Genomic DNA, 21013 nt, shown 5'->3' on the forward strand with positions numbered 1-21013 from the left:
TGTCAGAGTACAGACCATCAGATGGTCTTCCACCAAGCTATTTAGTTTTTAATGTTTCCATGTAGAATATACATGTTAGGGGGTTGGTGGTACATAAGGCAAACGCCTACAGTTAACCTCGGTAGTGCTGATCTGCGTAAAATGGAAGTATCTATGACAGCCTGGGGCCCATGCTAAATGAACCTGAATGAGTGAACATTTCAATCAGTTGTGTATTATTAATTGTGCCTTGCACAACTGTCAGTGTTGCATTTTGTCTGCTCACCAGTCTGGTCCTTTCCGTGGTACCTAGGGTTTGGATTAAATAGTGTCTTCACCCCTGTTAAACGTGACTCCTCTGGCTTTCTTAGTAATGCAGTACATTTGATAGTTAAGTCTACATTTTTAAGCATCACCTAGAATAATACTTTGTAGTGAGAAGTAGTTGCAAGTCCTTTAAGTTTTTTGTTTAGGAGCATTCCTCAGTGTTGCATTGTGTGCCTGGCGATCTACTTTGCTTGGGTATGGCCTTCCTAGACAGTTGTACTAACTCCAAAATAGATTAGCTTTTTTCGGTATGTTTTTGGCCTTAATGTAGGGTTCTACAACACTAATACATAGGACGAGAAAATGCAGAGACAATAAAGAACTTCATTTTAGAACTGAGACTAGCAGACTGTACTGAATTGCGTTTGCCGATGACTAGTATAAATATGCAGATTTCAGTGCATCTTAATTCTTGAAAAAGCATAGAGACAGACAATAGCGCAATGTGAAACGGTTGTCCGATGAGGGAAGGAGTAGTCCGACTAGAGTCTGTTAAACTTGCTTCTAAAGAACTAAATAATTACAACACACAATTGGAATTTTATACTTAAAAAAAAAAAAAAAAAAAAAAAAATACTCAATGCTTCTCCAGTTACTGGACACAGCAAAAGAAAGGGGGAATAAACAAGTTTGTAATACAAACAGAACACCAGAGGACGCTTAAGATTTTTAAAAACAATACAGCCGTTATCTGTTGTAGTGTCTATCATCTAGTATCCTAATTACTCTTTCTAGTGAAGTTTACGTTTTCAAATTTAGTACATGACCATAGATAGCAAGTTCAATTTTCACTTGTGTTCAATTCTCACTTTGATTTACTAAACTCACATGACCAACACTGAATTATTTTTGGAACATATAGGTATTGCAGATTACAAATACTGGTTTCCATCAGGAGCTTGTCCTTTTATTTCATCTGGCTTCTCAGGTGCACACTTTGGTTATCAAACATTTGTGTGTTCCCTACTTCTGGTCTCTGTACCAATTCAAAGACTGACAAACATTCAATCGGTTGATTTAGTACACAACCATTTACCTAAATGTCCTTTGTGTGACATAAGCAGAGAAAGTCTAGCTGTGCTTCCTCAGAATCTCACACTATCCCTGCCACGTCCAATGGGAAGTGGTCCATTAAGAATTATTTTCTGCTCTACATTATCATTCATTGTGGTACTAACCCTCTCTCCTAGCCATTATGGACAAGGTCATTCACAACTGCTTTGCCACCTCATGCAGCATCAGTTGCTTTCAGGCTACATTAAGATTGCTACTTTAGGAACATGTACCTTATTCGTTAAAAGCCCATACCTGCATACTTTGAAATGTAATCGGTCTGAATAGAGTTCCTGCATTGTAGGTGAAACTGCATGGAGTCCCCAAGTCCATCTAAAGAGTTAAATCACATCTATTGCAAGTTTTGAGGAGGAGGGCACAAGCCTACCTTGTAGTTGCCCTATTTACATGTATGTAACCTAATGAAAGGATATCTTCAGGACGCCCTGTCAATGTGCCGTAGGGCTCCTCCATTATTTAAAAACTTTTTTTTTTAGTCCACTTTATGATCCCGTATGGGCAGCGGCAAGCTCCTGAATGAGATGGCCTAGTGCTCACTTCTAGACTAGGTCATTAATAGGCATTTGACGCATTGGATTAACCTGGAAGCCGTTCTGTAGCTCCTCCAAGGACTGAGCCGATGGGTGGGGCTAGGGGAAGTGGCTGTGGACTATTATTGCCAACTGGCTCGATCTACATTTTCTAGAGGGCATGTGGTGGGAATGAGGTTGGTAGTAGCAACCCAGGCCTTCCCATACCCACCACTCCTCTGACCCCACTAGCAGACGCAATGAAAGGGGTGGAGATTGGAAGGGGGGGGGGGAAACTAGGATTGTTGTACACCGCACTCATTTCAGAATGCTTCTTTTGTTGCGAAGCATTTTGATAGGAAGAAACTGTTCATGCCCCCTGAAAAAAGCTAGACATTTTTTTGGGTTGTTTTTTCTTACCCTAAATATACTCCATGACCCATCTGGCTAACATCTTTTACGTTTTATCCCTATTTGCATTTTGTTGGGAAAACATGAAAGCTATAGAGATCTTAAAAGTAGACCAGGTCATAATTCATCAAGTGTTCATTTATGTGTAATGTTCAAGGAAACTAATCGTTGACATTAAAAAAACAGTGACTTCAAGTGAAACAAAATGGGGAACAATTCTTGCCGCAAAAGGCTTGTCGACCTGATATATATAACCTATAACACTCCTTCCAATATCAGGAGAACCAGGACACCTCCAATATGAAAATTCAGTTTATTTCAGCACAAAATCCAACGCGTTTCGGCAACAGCCTTACTCATGGACATCACATAAATGAAGTGCTTCACATATATACAGCCCAAGTTGGTCATAGAAATAAAGATAAGCGTGAAAATAAAAATAAAAATAAACCGACAAATCCTAATACACCCACAGAAGAACACGTATTTGTGGTGGCCATCTTTAAAGTGCACATTCAATCTTAATACCATGTAATAAATGTTAAATAATTTTTAAATAGTTTTTAAATCACACTGATATCCCTCATAAGATTTACATTATCAAAAGACTTATTAAAAGTTACTTCTCATGATGTTACTCTTCAAACAATTGGTAGAAAATATAATAAATAAATATTTGATACACCATTGCAAATTTATAAAATAATTCAATTTTTAAATATCTCAATTAAATATTACAATTAGATACCAAATACTAAATATTAAATATTTCATTTCCATGACGTTTGAGTAGAAATATCCATATATATTTTATCAAGTTAAAATCCAATATATTTTATAAAATATTTCATATAAATATTTAATACTCAAACCTATGTCTCAATTACTACCATTGTATCATGTACTGCCCAAGTGGGCATATACATTCACAAGTAACTATCCTGGAGGATAACATATCATTTCTGATGTTATACATAAACGACCTCGTTCTACTAGTGCATCATGACTTCTTAACCCAAGTGGGTGGACATACAAATTTCATTCATAATAAAAAAATAACACCTCTCCATATCTTAATATACATTGAAATAACACCAACACTACAAAATACTATTGTAATAAAAATGCTCATTGTACTACAAATCTACCACATATATATATATATGTATGTATATTATTGTTTTCACTGAAAAAAAACAAAGGTTAGAGGAACATTATAGTTAGGCTCACATTTCAAGCATACAAAACCATAGAAATTCAGCAGTTAGTTACATCAAGTAACTAACTCGTGCCCTAAAGTAACTAGAACTTGTGCCCCGCCATGCAGTGTTTTCCTAATTTTTTTTTATTTTTTTTTACTGCAGATATTACATTGATATCATCAAGCATGTTACCAAAGATGTCATGGGTGCTGTAATTTGTGGGGTAGCTAGCAGTGCATGGCGAGGGCGCGAGCTATAATATCCTTAGGGCACAAGTTAGAGTTACTTGAGGTAACTATAACTATAACTGCGGAATTTCTATGATTTTGTATGCTTGAAATGTGAGCCTAATCATAAGGTCCCTCTAATCGCTGTTTTATTATTTTTTTCAGTGAATTTTTATGGCTTTTTTAAAATCTGTTTCCTAACTAGAACGTCCCTCTTACCTTTTTTTGGGTGAATTTCTGTTATTTAATGTATAGCAATTTTCATTACTATAAGGTAATCCAACCACCGTCGCGCGCTGCCTTCAGCAGTGTGCGGCGGCGGTTTGTCACAGGCCAGGCCCTGAGGCCTCCTCCCTATAAGCACCCAAACTTGTACCATGCACAGCCTTCACCCATGCGCAGAGGAGGTTGCCTGCAAGATCTGGCCTACAGCCAAGCACGACAGCCTTCCCCCTAACCACTCAACCCTATGCTGTACACTGGCCTTTGGTCGTGCGCGGCGCGAGTTGGCCGCAGCCTTTATGGGTATGAGAATAGATGTGAGAGGGTGTATCTAGAGAGAGTTGCTGTCAGATTGTTTGTTTGGGTATGAGTGTGTGTGTGTGTGTGTGTGTGTGTGGACATCAGTGTTTTAGTGGGTGCGTCTGTGGGTCTTAGTGGGTGCAAGAGGGTGTGAGTGGGTCTGTGAGTGAGTGTGAATGGGTGTCTAAGTGTCTGAGTTGGACAAATTGATTGAGGGAGAGAAAGTGAGAGGGGAAAGAGGTTTTTTTTTTTTTTTTTTTAGGCTTTGATATGAGATGTGTTCAATTTAAAACAAAAAAATGTATACGTTATTTTAAATACATTTGTATAAAAAAAAAAAGGAAATTAGTCCAGCTGGACTCAAACCCCTAAAGCTCAGTGTGAAGGTCTGCTACCGTGCTTCCTGGAGCATTTAACCCGTGCAGGGGACAGAGTTGAAAGCTCTGTTAGACAGCGGGACTTGTTTTAACGTAGGATCTGGGGTAAATTAGAATATTTTGATTTTGTAAAAGTTTTTTTTTTTTTTTTTTTAAATAAAGCCCCTGTGTGGGCCAAGTCCTGGGGGCATTTATGTGTTAATCATTTATATCACTGCAGGGATGGCCTGCCTGTCACACTCCCACTGCTCCAGGGACCACCACCTCTGCGGGGCATTGAAGAAAATCAATGTGGAAGCTGTGCCACCCCCTAGAGGCTCCACCCCAAAAGAAAATATAACTTGCGCCCTTGCCATGCACTGCTAATTACCCCACAAATTACAGCACTCATGATATCTTTGGTAACATCATTGATAATATCAATGTAATAGTTGCAGTAAAACATTTTGCAAAAAACTGCATGGCAGGGGCGAGTTATTGTTACCTTATGGCACAAGTTATTTACTTGAGAACTCCAACTATAACTTGAATTTCTATGGTTTGGTTTAAAATATGAGCCTAACTATTACATCTCCGTAACCTTTTGTTTTAAGTGTGTGTGTGTGTGTTTTTTATATATATATATATATATATCAGAAATATCGATCAGTCTATGCAATTCTGCTGACTCTAGATGTGTAGTGTTTGTAGTTTAATAGTCCAGAGCCAACAATTGAACTGTGGTTTATTTGTTTTTATCACTGTTAATAATCCGTCACTTAATAATGAGAACTCTGAATACAAGCTAGAGGGTTAATAACCTACGTATTTTAAAAACGTTCCTACAGATCTGAGATGGGGGTGTGGCATAATTTCTTCTGCTTTTAATTCTGGATTACTAATGACCGAGGTAATTCTGGTGACATTTTTAGATATTGTTTTTGCTAATGCAGAGTTTGAATAGGAAGGGAGAAATAAAAGAAAGTCGGGTAGATGACATAATCTAATATCATACCATCGACACTGCTCCAGTTAATGGTACAGCAAAAATAGAAAGCTAGAACAATGAGATAGTGAAGAGCTCAAGTAATATCCCTGAAACAGGTTTTTTTGGGTTATGTGTATCTGTTATTTAGGCCCAGGGTCTGCCAATACCTAGGGAAACATGACCAGACATTTCGAAAACTACACATGGGTAAGTTGGTGGTGTGACTTGTGCAGAAGTAACCACATCTTTTCGTACCAAGAATGCCCTGAAAGCATTAGAAAACGTAGGATGTGTGGATGTTAAATATATGGTTATTGTAGATTTCCTCTATCCTAAACAAGCACTTCACTTTCAGATGTTTTCCTATATTCACTGCACCCGATTTATCGCCAGTAGACACCCTGTACCACTGAAACCCCATTACCCCCCCCAACCCCCCCCCCCCCCCCCCCCTTCCCTGTTCTTGAGACTGAAATGAACAGAGTTGCTGGTCAGGTCTTGGAGGGGATATGGTCTACACAAGGGAGACTGAAATAAACAAAAACCTGCTTTTCATGTTCTCCTAGTCAGTCATGGAAAGGGAGCTATGGCTTGCATCAATAGATTTCTTTGATCATCCAGATTTAGATTTTTTTTCTTCTTTTTTTTTTTTTTTTAAATACTTTCCTTGTAACCCTGAATTTCCCATCAAGCGAATGATGCATAATAAAAGCTTTGCCACAGTTTAATGTTGTCCACTGTTATTGCATATTTGATTGTGCAGACTACATTCCTGACGAAAAGCCACGCATGTTCAGAGCATCATTCCCTGGGTTTGTTTCTGGTTTTTCAGATGAGAAATGCGATAATTCAGTGAAAACTTGTTCAAAAATGTCATTTTTACTATATTTTCAGGATGCATTGAGATACTGATGCAAGGTTTGCACTAATACATAGCTCTCAATGTGCTCTAAAAACTTATTTCGTAGGTATGAAGAAAGGGACCAAAATTGTCAGTGCACCCGCAACCAAATTTTATTTGAAAAGTGATTATCTATTTGAAAATTCCTTTGGTAACTGATCAGGAATTCTGGGTCTGTCATCCTTAACCTCTCCTTTTTAAATAGGTCTCTCCTACTCGACAGCCTATTCACTACCTTCTGTGAGACGTGTGTTTACCAAAAACATACAGGGACTTGGAGCCTGCCCATTGATTACCGTTGATTGACTTCCTGTCACACATTTGCCTGCTACTTTTTTGAGTCTCAGCTTGTCAATCTTTTGTCCCTCCCATGTAGCACAGCTTTTTTACCATCTTTTGATTCACTAGCTGCTGTGTACATTGCTTGCTTTTCAAGCACTACTTTTTTTTCTTTTGGGTCAAGTACTCCATGAGTGTTTTGAGTTTTTCAGCAGTCGCCCCCACATGCTTAACTGCCCTTGCACTCTGTCACCGTGTGCCTTTCCCGTCTCCTTCTATGTTGCACTTGCCCTCTTGCACGTCCCCCACCCATTTGCTTTCTTAGCAGTGTGCTTCTCCCCTGCCTGCTCCAAGTTTCACACTTTAGCTTGTTTCCCCCCCTGCGCCTCACTTAGCTGGCATCTGCTTCCCCCCCCACCCACGCCCCTGTTTTGTTTCCACCTGTGTCCTGTTGCTTCCAACCCCACATGCACATTGTGAGGCTTCTGCCCACTGTTTGTTGATCTACACACTCCAGCTTTTCACCCTGTATTGTTTCTGCCTACCCATCATGTTGCTCTCCTCACCCTTGTTTAAAACAAAAATCCTTTTGTGCTTTTTTCCTGCAAACTCCGAACTGTCTCTAATAATAAAAAACAAAAAAAGCAGGTACATCTTTTTGTGGGTGTATGTGTGGTGCGCTCACCCTCAAAATGATGCAGCCGGCTGCATGAAAGCCTTTTTAAAAATTATTTAGCCATGCTGCTTTTCCAAAGGCAGGACCTATGCTTGTTCTCTAAGACGCCCTTAACACAACAAATCACTTAACTACCTGAAACAGATTGCTATTGCTGAATCGAATTTGAACACTCTGCTTTTCTACAGCGCACATGATTAACATACACAATTTGTCCAGCTTAAGTCAACGAAAGGCAAACCTTCATGGAAATAATCACACAACATTAGAAGATGGGATTTCCAGTATCGGGTTCTTATCTGAATAGCTGCTCTCTAAGCACTTACTCCTCAGTAATAGTTGGAACTATAGTAGTTATGCAGTGTCCTGTGGCTGTATGTGGAAGTTGCAGCTTTCTGTGCCTTGACTCCAGCTTTACCTTTTCAGACTGGCCAAGGCTGGACGTGCTATTTGCTCAATGACTTCCTTCAGAAGCTTGTGCAAGACTTTTATGGTTGGATGGGATGATTTGTTTATGGTATGTTACCCCATTGACCGCACAGAAGTTGAAATGCCAGAATACTGAGTCCATACATTTTTCAAAAAAGTCTCAAAGCTTTTGATCACTACATTTGCTCTTCAGTACTCAAGAAGCAGAAACTAAATGTTTGTGGCATGTGTAGCTATAGATGCACATGCTATGCATACTCCTGTCATCTAATGTTGGGCTTAGATGTGTACAACTTGTTTTTGTTCTAAGAAGTCTTTTGAATCACAACTCCTCCCTTGGGACATATTGTGCATTAACATTGACCCCATAGTTGAATTGTTTTCTTTGGCCATTGGGTTCAGAAGTGCTTCTTGGAGTCTGAGTTGATGCTGCATGGCAACTTTGTCAGGGAACCATGTTTCTCAGTTTGATATTTCAAACAAAAATCTCTGCATCTCGAGTCAACTGCTCAGCATTGAGTGATCTCCTCGGCCAGGCATCAAACCTGGCCGGGGTTCCCTTGTTGCTCACCTTCGAGAATGATCAGTAGAATGGAAAAGACACTTTTTAGTAACTGTCTACCAGGCTACTCAAATTACTAATTGACAGACCAGCACGCAGCCTTCAATCTCTGCTTTTCCCCAAACCACAGTAAGGCTTCCTACTCTGCCTGCCTTGTTAAGGTCCAAGAAAACCATCCAGTCATGACCGACCCATTGTACAACGTGCAGTGGAGCAACAAAGGGATGAGGAGATCCTGATATCTTCGAACAAGGCATTGAACACGAGAAATGTGAAGAGAAAATAGATGCTGGCCAAGTAACTGTGTTCAGCCTGGAACCAAATTTGCTATCTGAAGACACAGAGCCTCAGGTGGCTCAGACACAAGGGGTCCACACATAGTACCACACCCAAACATGGCAGCTTTGGCTGTGAGGGGGAGGTTTTATGTCTGGGTTTGGGCCCTAATTTCCAGTTAACCAGACCGCCCCTGCTTTCGACCCATGGCCTGCACTGACCTAGAGCCCGTTAGCCAACATAGTGCCTTACTCCTGCACAGTCAACACCTCAAAAGCAAACCTTCCTTGATGCAGATGACATCTTTATGCAGTATTGGTGCCAAACACAGAGAGGCACTTCAGAGCTGAAGCACACATAGACATTGTAAAGCACTTTATGCTCCTGGTTAAGCTAAAAGCTGGAGCCTATGCAGCCACCAATGGGGAAAACCACTTCGGAGCTGAAATATGCTTCTGGCTCGAAAGTGACTTTGAAAGATGTAGCAGCCTATCCTTCAATGCCTGCAGGAGGAGCGGGACTCTCAACAATGACACCTGTGTATTTATCCTCACTCAGGCAAAATCATCACCAAGTCTCCACCTCAGTTCCAGCAGACCCCACCTCAAAAGAGGCAGCTTACCTTTGAAGAACAGATAACAATGGTGGCCCCATCACTTAAGCAGAAAGAGACGTGATAGGGGTACAAGCTTTCTTCAACAGACAGCTGCTTACCCTCCTCCACCAACTCCTCCTTCTGCTCCACCACCACAACCCCATCACCGAGGGGGTCTTATTACTCTTACAGTGGAGTGGTACCTCCTGGACCCAACGATCAAGGCTTAGAACTGGCAAAGCCCTCTCCCCGTAATTAGCACTTCAGCTGCCACATTCATCATAAAACGGTCCTTATCAAAACAAACATGACTTCCATGTAGTACTTTTAAAAACAGAGGGCCAACTCTCCATATAAGCGCAAAGCATTGGCATTGGGCAATACATCTCAGTTAATCTTTCAGTGGAGTATCTACCAGGAGTGGACAATGATTTACAGATCTGCTCAGCAGGATGCAGCAAAAATTCCACGATTGGGAACTCCACCCTCAAATCCTATTCCTGTACTTCCAACGTTTACTGTTTCCCAACATAGACCTGTCCCAATGCCGGAAACGCAAAATGCTAGAGCTTCCACTCCAGGTTCCTACACCCGTAGTCCAAGGGAAATGCACTATTGATGAACTGGTCTGGAATATTTGCCTACACTTTTGTACCTCTCCCACTGCTTCCATATTTGGTAAGCAAGCCTCCCTCACATTGATTCTAGGTTCACTGCTCTCTTGAGCTCTCTGTAGTCCCTCACCAGAAGTTCCCAAACAGGCTGGACCTCCTCACACAAAATTTGGGAACTTAAGACAATCCAGTCCCAAACAACTCAACCTAGCGATTTGGATCCTGAAATCCTAGAGTTTGGGTATACAAGTTTACTGCTGATTGCATGGATATCCTCAGGGAGGACTGTCAATACACCACGAGGACCTGTTATGCTGCAAAGTCGAAAAGATGTTTCCACTACTGCCTTCCCAAGAACATCAGTACACTAAAACCAGAAGTACTGGACATTGTCTGCTACTTTTTTTTTTTTTTTACTTTTAACACTCAGGGCTGGCCTACACATTTATTCGTCTAAGTTTGCCTGCAGTGGCAGCATGCTTGCAAAACAGGAAACAATGCTCCATCTTCAGGGTCCCTGTAACTAAATCTTTCATTGAGGGGCTGAAAAGTCATCTCTCCCAGGCTACTTCCAGTGCCATTCTGGAATCGTAATATAGTCTCCAGAAGATTAATACCCCCCCCCCCCTTTAAGTCCCTTTATTCTAATCCTTGACAAATTCTGTCATAGAAAATTACTTAGTCACTATTGCCTCCTGTCATGTGTAAGTGAGATTCAGGCCTTGACTTTAGAATAACTTCTTTTTAAGTACATTCTGACAAGGTAGTCCTCAGGACTAATCCAAAATGCCTCCCAAAGGTGGTGTGATATCTTTTCACCTTGCTCAAACCGTAGAGCAGAGCGGGTGCTAGATGTTAAGAGCCCTTACGTACTATATTGATATTACACAACCATTTCACAAAACAACAATTATTTGTGGCCCTTTCTAAACCATATAAAGGAACTGTTTCAAAACAAGGAATCAATTGCTGGCTAGTAAAATGTATTCAGACCTGCTATGCAAAAGCCAGCTCTGAACACCTCCAAAGCCACAGTCTACTCCTTAAAAAAAAAAAAAAAAAAAAAACTTCACTGGAGTCTTTAGGCAACATTCCAATTGCTGATATATGTAAAGCTGCTATTTGGTTCACAATGTTCATTGTTACTAAACACGTTTGTGTGGATGTCCTACAAAAGCAGCAAGCCCTGGTGGGACAAGCTGTCTTGCGTATGCTTTTCCAGTCTTCTGCAACATCCACCATCTAGACACAGCCTTTGAGGGAAACTGCTTTCTAGTCTATTCATAGAATGTGCAGCTACAGCTACACATGCCACGAACATAATGTTACTCTGTAGACATCTATTCATGGCATGTACTGCAGCAAATTCACACGTGCCATCCTCCTCCCTGGAAGCCCTTGGTTGTTGCAGATACCGTACTTCATTTACTTTCTTATTACATAAACATCTATATGCTTCATTTATCCTACGCCCACTGAGCAGGAAAATAATCTAACTATAGCGCCTATGTTCATGCGCAATACTGTTTGAGGGAGGAGTCAATATACCTTGTGACTCAAAAGGCTTGTGCGACGAAAACAAGTTGTACATGTCAGAACTTAACACTAGATGACAGGAGAATGCATAGCATGTGAATCTACAGCACTACATGGCTCGAACTGTTGTCTGCAGGGTAAGTAACATATTCCACATGGGTGAAGATATGCTCCTCTCTGCAGTGCATGGTGTGTTAACCAGGTACAGAATGTAGCCATTTGCGAGACCCAATTATCATATCAGTTAATGTGTGGTAACCTCAGTGCTACTAAGATTTCTTATAATTGAATTAGTCTTGTGGTCAGGAGGTTCTCCGGACCCTGCAGCATGGAATCTCACTGTTTACAGCCAGGCCTTTAAACTGCATTTTGGCCAGGGACTGGTCAAGAAATGCAGGGGGTGAGCAGGGCTTTACAAAGTAGTGCAGTGTATGGACTGCATAGCTAGAGACCATTTCCTCTAGAAGTAGAGAAATAAATGTAGCAGATAGCCCTAATAGGTAATGTACCTGAATCTGTGCAGTCATTCTGGCCAATATCTAAGATGCCGCTTCAGGTGATACTTTGAACTTTCTGTGAAATACTTTAGTTCAATTTTAACATACTGACCACCTGTCTTGAAGTCCTATTTTGACGTTTTAGAAGAATTATGTATTCAAGCACCAATCCCCTGTGACAAATTTGTGATACGGGGAGCAGGGGTGATCGTGGGTGTTAATGAATTGGCAGTCTATTTTAATAATGTCCCTATTCAAGAAGATTCTCAACAGCTTGCAGTTACTGCAGCTTAGACAGGTGGTTACTATATCTACTCACTATGCTGACCACATGCTGATGTCCTAGTTTTACCAGTCCCAATATTATGTCATTCCTACAAGCTACTGATTTAGTATGATCAGGTAAGTGTCTCCATTTTGAAGTATGATTTGCTAATTCTAATAGACCCAGTAAAGATAAACAAGACGGCCACAACCTCTTGTAAATGGTCTGCAGTTCCTCCGGTCAAACTCTGGCATATTATCAAACTCTCCGTTGGAGGCATTGAAACCATAATTGGAGTCCATAATAAAAGTAATACTTTTTGCAAGTAGCCCTGATAATCTGAGAATAATTCCATTAATCTAAAATAAAAACTCTTCTCCTGTAAATTAAATACTCAAGTTGGGGGGAAAAATATGTCTGTTAGCAAGAAAGGAATTAGCATAACAATTACAATATTTCTGATAGTCGTTTATCTTAAAAAGCTAAGCAAATAGTTTCTACTCTTACAGACTATCAACTGCTGAAAATTCCTCGAATGCAGTTAAAGATTAACTATTCCAACAGCTATTAGTAATTTTATCTCTCTCAAGCAAACATAATAAACCTGCTGTCTGAAGGCTTTCAGAAACGTTACAAGGATTAAAGACAAATCCCCTCTGAAACCATCTGCTCAAAGCCTCGTCCGGCCCCTTTAAGGCTATATTTCTAGTTTCACCCCCTCATTCATGACCAGTTGTATAAATCTGATCAGTCACGGTAGTGTTTCAGGATAACCCTTGAACATCTGTCCCAGTAACGTTCTCAAAACAGTAAAACAAAAACAAGCTGTTGCCCCTGCCATTGCTAACTTGCCAGAATGCCTTTCTAATATCAATAGTTGTCACTATTGCTTGCAAAATAGCTGTGGTTCATACCCTCTAGTAGATGCCGTGCGGGACTAGTTGACTTCCAAATTGTGCCCAGTTTCCCTTCTCCCATGATTATACAAGCTACAGGAGAAAGCCACCACTTTTGTGGAATCAAATACCATTCTCCATGGCAAACGGGCAGGCTTTATGCTCAGTATGAGCATTGAGACGCTTACCTCCATAGTGGACGATCTGTGAAAGACTGAAGACAACAGTAGTGTTGGTACAGTATTACTTGATCCGTCTGCTGCATTAGACCCAGTTCATCATGAACTCATTTGCAGCACAATGATCAGGGCATGCTCTTGCATGGCAAATATCTTTTCGGTCTAAACAGACACTGACTGTCCAAAGTCCCCTCACAAAAACCCTCTGTGGTGCTTACCAGAGGGCTGTGCTATCTCCGATTTCTGTTTCATGGTATATGGCTTGCCTAGCTATTCATCAACACAGTATAAATGTGTATATGAAAATTCTTTGTGTGCTCCAGATCACTGATAATAATTACCTTAATACTCCATTTCATATGCTGTAGGACACTCACCCTTTCATCAAAGTTTTTAAAAACTGAATTTCTCTCAAACTTGACTCCTACCTAAATGCTGTACTGACTGTAACTCCAGGTTCTAGCCATCTTCGATGGGAAATCCCCCAGGTACATACAAAGACCAATCTCGGCATCCTGATTGTATGCAGTCCCCTTCTTCAAGTCTCCTTGGCCCCAAAGGACCCTATTCCCCAGGGCTAAGTTCTATGGAGAGAGTGTCTCGAGGCCCCAAACACCCCATCCCCCATGGCCGCAATTTAATAAAGGGGAGGGAGCTGCAGCCCCCTTCCTCAACTTTAAAAGGCCCTGGGGCAAAAAAAATTTTTTTAAAGTGGGGGTGCTCTGCGGCCCCACCTTCCAGAACCTAGTGCCCCGGGGTGTACATTTAATTGTATGTGGGTGCCCTGTGGCCCACCCAGGACACCCACAAACCACCAGGGTGAGGGGAGCTCGGGGGCCCCCAAAGCCTTAGCCAGTTCCTTGCATGAAGCCAGAGCCAGCATCCCCACCCTCAGAGGGAGCGACTGTGTTTTGCGTGCTCTATCCAGGTAGGAGTATTGTTATGCTTCCCTGCCTGTCTGGTGTTTGATAACAGCACCTCTACAAAAAAAGTGGTACTTTGGCATGCAGAGACACACTAGCGGAGGACATTTCTGTTTGTGGGCCTACAGCAACACATAATTAATTGTCTGCATCCTGAGTAGGTCCTTGTAACTTGTGCTCTGATTTTCAGCCACTTTGTTACTGTTACTCCTTCTTACAAGAAGCTTGCACTGAAGGCTGCCAGAATGCAGTGTCCACAATCACACCAGGTGATCATGTTGATACAGCATTTAGTAGGATCACTGCATGTGGAGGGTCTTGAAATGTTAATCCTGCAGAATCCTGTTTAGTTCATGAATACAAATTCTTGAGCATCTCAAATTTACAGTTGGAATTTTTTTTTTTAATCCTTGTATTTTCTAACGTGTAAATTTGGTTTTCGCAATCAATTTCTTAACCAAAATGTTAAAGTTTTTAAACCGTTTTATTACTTTCATATATTAGTAAAACATAACACAAAGGAAGAAAACCTTGCATAGCGACTTGTTCTCTTTGTCAAAGCACAGCAGTATTGAATGTCCGAACAGATCCATCAGGGTGTTAAATCTGTGAACAATAATGTGCTCTTAGGCAAAAGCCTTTAACCTAATAGCAAGCCCTAGATCCTGGCCCTTGAAACTTCAAACTCAAAAATTATTTGATGCCAAAATAACCCCTCCTTGGCTCTCGGGTTTTGTGGAAAGACCCATCTAGCATTGCCAGGCACGCTGTATTAGTCCTCTGCAGTCATAGTCGTTTTGGCTGTTAAGACGAGGGGGACTGCAAGCACTGCATCCAAAAAGTATGAACATTTTAATTTTTGTAAAACCCTAATTTGCATTTTCAGCAGCAGCAAATACTTCTAAATCCATAAAACTTTGGCACAATATCCACATACTAGAAAGAGGAACATTTGATATCCCAATAGGGAATGGTTGCTAAAATATTCATTGCACTATGAGCAGTTGACATCTTACAAGTGGAAGTTCGTTATCAAGATAAGAGCCCACATGATGCTGTGTGCTCCTTGCTTTATTTTCAACAGCTGCTGAATCCAGGAACTTTCTCACAATGCATGCAGGTGGTAGTTTTTGCACATTTGTTAAACTGTGCACTATTAGCGATGTGCAGAATATGCATCTAGACTTCAATTTACATGTGTATACTTATCTGATGTTGCTGTTGAAATGAATTTACTATGACCTGTCAAAGTGCCTTCCTGGCTTATGGTAACCAGGCCTCAGACCTCGATGCCATCTTGTTTAAAATTGATCTCACCCTGCAAGTTTACTGTTTATTTCTGCTGCACACTCCAGTAAAGTGAAGTTTGTTTATTTCAATTGATGATGTTCTCACTATTCTCGGAGAACATTTTTCCAGCATGGGCTCAGTAAATGTTGCAGTTGTTCAAGCTCTCTTCCGTCTGCTTGCTGTAGTACATTCATTCACAGTAATTTACTTGTATAACTAGTTTGTTCTGCCATCTCCCGATTATATTAGCATCAAGTGGGCTAAATCAGTATTCATGTAGTTGGGATAGTGCTTGATGGTAAAACAGTATGATGTTTAATAGTTATGTGTACTGATTTGTCAATTGTATTTCTTTTGCTCACACCATGATAAATTTGCAGTTTGTTGTAGGAGAAGATTCTTATGAACCCTCAATTTTGGGGGTGAGACAGAATTCTGCAGATACATTTATGATACTAATAGAGATGCAGTCCTATTTCTTACTGATTTTGCTGCTCATTTGGGGTTTATCATTTTTCTGATTTTGTTTGTTTATTGCCTTCTTACTTAGAGCCTTCGTGGCAATGAATTTATGTACTTTCATTTACAGCTTCAGTATTGCATCTTTGAATGTTTGTAATAAATCCTACTAAATATTCCAGTTTGCCATAGAACTTTAGTATTAAGTCCGGCACTCCTTAATTGATAATATTTTTCTATGTTATGTGGTGCCTTGTCTCGGGACACACTGCTTCATAAAATTGAGGTTTAACACAGTCCTTGACCCATCCTCACAAGGGTGGATTGACAGTGTCTTTTTATGCTGTAAGAATTTAGAGGGGTTCCCCACGTGCATGAGCAGAGAATTAACAGCTATTCAAGCATGAACCAAGAAATAGTCATTACTTAAGACCGGTCTTAACAAAATGCCAGATGAGGAAGTCATGCAAGTACAACAGTCTCTAGAAGACTTTAGAAAAACCTGCTTACCAAAGTTTACTTGGAAGTTGATCATTTAGTCAAGTATAAATGGCAAAATGGCATTGTTCAGAATAATCCATTGCTCAGTTTTTCAAATCCTAACTTCTGAGTAGTAAAGTTCTGTACATACATCACTGTCACTTCCTGTGCTTTTTGCCAAAAGAACTGGGAACTACTTTGATAGGGTAAAAATATTTAGCATTAAAAACGTTATAACAATCTCCCTTTGCTGTTCCCCCCCCCCCCCCCCCCCCCCCCTTTAAAGCTTACACACTATTAACATGTAAGTTTCTGATGGTAGGCTTCCTTTGAATAAAATTCAGATCTTTTTTTCCCCAGTAGAATTGGATGGATCTTTGTTGCCCTCAGAGGCCTCCTGTCAGTTTCCTTAAGTTGACACAGCATATCACCCAAATAATCTATTGCCAACCAAGGTTAAGGTGAACATATGTCCTTTAACACTATCTTTGCAGTAACTCCAGAGTACGCTGGCCATCGTTTGCAGTGTGTCCTTTTACAAACATCAGGCATTCACTATCAGTGATACTTTAGCTAGCAAACTTCTTATACACACTTAGAGCTTTTCCTCTACAGCAAGCTCCTGGAAAGGCAAACAGTACTATTAGCCTATATTTCCATAATGGAACGCCTCATGTTGGTGTCAAGTTCTTGTTCCTAGTCCAGCATACTGGGATTTTTCGTTCTCATTTGTCTTCAGCATCTTTCAGTTCACACGCCTACTGTTCACCAGGAGATCTTGCTCAAGCAATGAGCATTGTGCTCTACTCCTTCAGCAACTGTAGTCTCCAAATGACGTTCACATGCAAGTCTTTTCTTGTTAAGGCAGTGTTTTTTTGCATCTACACACGAAATTCACACACATTCTACTTATCCCTGAATGCTGCTCCATGACCATTTAACATTTTCTTTTTTCTGTAACAAGCGCAAACAATTTGATTGTTCAGGATTGCTCTTCTCCTTTTATCAAAATATTTTTCCAATTTCTTGACTGTTACTTCAAAGGCATCCAGTGGGTCACCACTCCCTCCTACCTGTTTTGTACACCCTAAACCCTTAGATTGTCGAAAAACATGTTGCTTATGTGAATATCTCGTACAAAGACAGTGCAATAAGATTCCATTAGTTACACCAACTGCTTACATATCAGGGCCAGCTCAGCCACTGCATTTAGAAATGTAAGCAGTTGGCATATGCTAACTACCGCCATGGCAAAGTATATTTTAAAATGGGAAACTATTACAAAATAATGGGTCGAAATACTTCCCAACAAATTAACATAACACATTCATTTGAAAATGCTGTAGTTTAAGCATTAAACTGCCTATGACAAAGTACCCACTTTACTGTCAAATCAGCATTAAACGTTCCTTTTCTAGGAAATAGGATATGATATGTGAGTTGTGGGAAAAGAGATTAAATTATATATTCCCTAAAGATCGTGATCTATGCCTACATGGAAAAGCTTACTCACGGTCTTCTACATAACAGATAAACCACACCCGGAACACTAATTTGCTTCTGCCCTGATTGGTGTTCGCCAACTTTAATTTAAAGGGAAAGGGTTGTTAACCCTTACAAGGTGGGTGTCGGCTGCTGGTTGACACCCACACTACCTCCCTAGTGTGGGTAATGACCAGTGGCCGACAGGAGAGGGAGTTAAAAAATATATTTTTTTAAATACTCTGATACGTCGCATTGGAGTTTATTTTTTATTTTTTGTTTTTGAATGAAAAAAACCCCGGGAGACACAGAAAACCTTCCGTGATGTCCGCGCACCGTGAGGCGTACTGGCATCACTTTGTTTTCTCTGCCAGAGCAGGAAGCGTTTGCTCTGGTGGGGAAAACAGCCCCAAATGGCCTCCCAGACGTTCGGAAAGGCCTCCTTTGAAAGAGGGGACTCTCCCCTTTCAAAGGAGGCCTTCCTGAACCGGTTTTCCACACTAGACACCAGGGATTTCACTTGGAGAGGGGTTTTTCAGGGGGGGGGGGGGGAGGTGGTTTGGGGGCATATATATATTCAATCACTTTTGTCAACGTGTGTGGTTTCCTTGAGGGCCCCGACCGGCCCCCAGGAAAACCACACCCAAAGATATAGATATTCGCCACCTGTTATCTTGCAGTTGCAGCTTGCGTCTTCATGCAATGCACGTACTTCAGCTGAAACATTTCAACTGTAGCTTTTAGGCAGCAATAAAGAGTCCAGTAACTCTTGTGATTGTTTCTGCTACAAAAGGATCTGACTTTTGTCTAGTGCCAGTTTTGATGCCATTAAGTAGCACAGAAGGTTTATATGCCTACTGAAAGGATCAAAACTGTAAGATATGTGAATAGCTGGATTAGTAAAGTCAGCCATTACCTGCGCTATAATACAAATGAAATGTATGTATGAGGGGCGGCTATGGAGAGATGAAGGGCACTTTTGGTGGGTGGTAGTAAGGATAATCCTAGGAATGGGAGCGGGAAACCAATAATGATTGTTGGACTGGGTGCTAGAGGCGCTAAAGACTGACGATTGGTATATGACAAGGTGATGTAATAATGCGTCTTTTTTGTTTTCTAAGTGTCTTGAGAGCACATGCTGATTGAGGGAAGAAGCGAAGGTAAGGTGACCTCTATTGTTGGAGGTATCGACACACCAACAGTTTTGTGACTGTCTACATAGGTAGTGTTAGAGCAACAGTTTAGCCAGTAGCAGAGATGGCATCTCGTTGGATGACTGCTGCTCAGGCCCGAACTCTGGTTATAGGGGACAGCTCTGACATAGGATCAGAGACTGAGACAGCATCTGAGGGGTAGGGCAGTGGTGCAGACTCTGGTTGTGATTTTTCAGTCGTAGTGCCATTCGAGAACTCCTCTTCCAGTGATTGAGGGAGGTGATACTGCTGTCCCTTCGCAAGCAGTCTGTGCAGTGGGACAATAGCGGTTTGACCCAACCCAGAGAGCAGGTGCATACAGCAGCAAGCACAGAGTGCTCTCTTTGGAGCTCCCCAGTTTAGTTCAGCCCCAAATTCCACTGCCCAAATAATATTGTAGAGACATCAAAATTATCTATCACCAAACAACCTGGTTTTGTAAGGCAGGCACCTGCGTTTTTGATATTTGGCTTGACGGCCAAATAGGGAAACCTTCCAAACAGACATTTCTGGAAACTAGACATCTGGGGGAGTCCACAGAGGTGTGACTTGTGTAGATTCACCAAAGTTTTCTTACCCAGAATACCCTGCAAAGCTTAAATGTTGAATAAAAACTCTATTTTGCCTTGCATTTCTTTCACATAAACTACAGGAATATGCTGGGATCCACAAAGTTCTTAACACCCAGTGTTTCCCTGCCTGTCCTGATAAAAACGCTACCCTGCTTGAGTGCCTGTACCTAGTGCCTGCGTCAGGAATGGATCACTACAGGGTCAACAGTTGTGCTTTTGTAAGAACCAACATTGACTGTTGTGTGATCTGTTCCTGACACAGGCACAAGGCCTACCCACACAAGTGAGGTACCATTTTTATCTTGAGACTTCAGGGAATGCTGGGTGGAAGGTAATTTGTGGCTCCTCTCAGATTCCAGAACTTTATCACTGAAATGTGAGGAAAGGGGAGTTTTTTGCTTTGCCAAATATTAAGGTTTGCAGAGGATTTTGAGTAACAGAATCGAGCCCTACAAGTCATTCCATTCAGAATTCCCCTAGATGTGTAGTTTTCAAAAATGTATAGGTTTGCTAGGTTTCCCTAGGTGCTGGCTGTGAGTTAGAGGCCAAAGACCACAGCTAGGCACTTTGCAAAAAACAGGTTAGTTTTCTTTGGGAAAATGTGATGTATCCACACACGTCCGTTTTCAATGTAAAAATGTGATGTGTCCATGTTGCGTTTCCTGTCGCGGGCATTTGGCCTACCCAAGCACGTGAGGTACAATTTTTATCTTGTGAATTGGGGGAACACAGAATAGCAGAACAAGTGTAATTGCCTCTTTTTCTCTACATTTTTTCCTTCCAAATGTAAGACAGTGTGTAAAAAAAAAAAAAAAAAAAAAAGTCTATTTGAGAAATGCCCTGTAATTCACATGCTAGTATGGATACCCCAGAATTCAGAGATGTGCAAATAAGGTGTTGAGAAGCAGTGGTTATCTTGTGCCCATTTTGGAAATACAAAGATTTCCTTCATACCTACTTTTCACTCTTTATATTTCACCAAATGAATTGCTGTATACCCAGTATAGAATGAAAACCCACTGCAAGGTGCAGCTCATTTATTGGCTCTGGGTACCTAGGGTTCTTGATGAACCTACAAGCCCTACATAGCCACACAACCAGAAGAGTCCTGCAGACGTAACTGTATATTGCTTTAAAATAAAATCTGACATCGCAGGAAAAAGTTAGAGTAAAACGTGGAGAAAAATGGCTGGTTTTTTTTCACTTCAGTTTCAATATTTTTCTATTTCAGCTGGTATTTTCTGTAGGAAAACCTTGTAGGGTCTACACAAATGCCCCCTTGCTAAATTCAGATTTTTGTCTTCTTTTCAGAAA

General features: G+C 40.9%; 1 protein-coding gene across 6 annotated transcripts in view; it reads left to right on the forward strand.

The window, feature by feature from the left end:
* GRB10 (growth factor receptor bound protein 10) overlaps positions 1-21013 on the forward strand; it is a 573160-nt gene that overhangs the window by 285408 nt on the left and 266739 nt on the right. The gene's annotated exons all lie outside the window — the stretch shown is intronic.

This window comes from Pleurodeles waltl, chromosome 2_1 (assembly GCF_031143425.1).
Source record: "Pleurodeles waltl isolate 20211129_DDA chromosome 2_1, aPleWal1.hap1.20221129, whole genome shotgun sequence".
Classification (NCBI taxonomy): Eukaryota; Metazoa; Chordata; class Amphibia; order Caudata; family Salamandridae; genus Pleurodeles; species Pleurodeles waltl.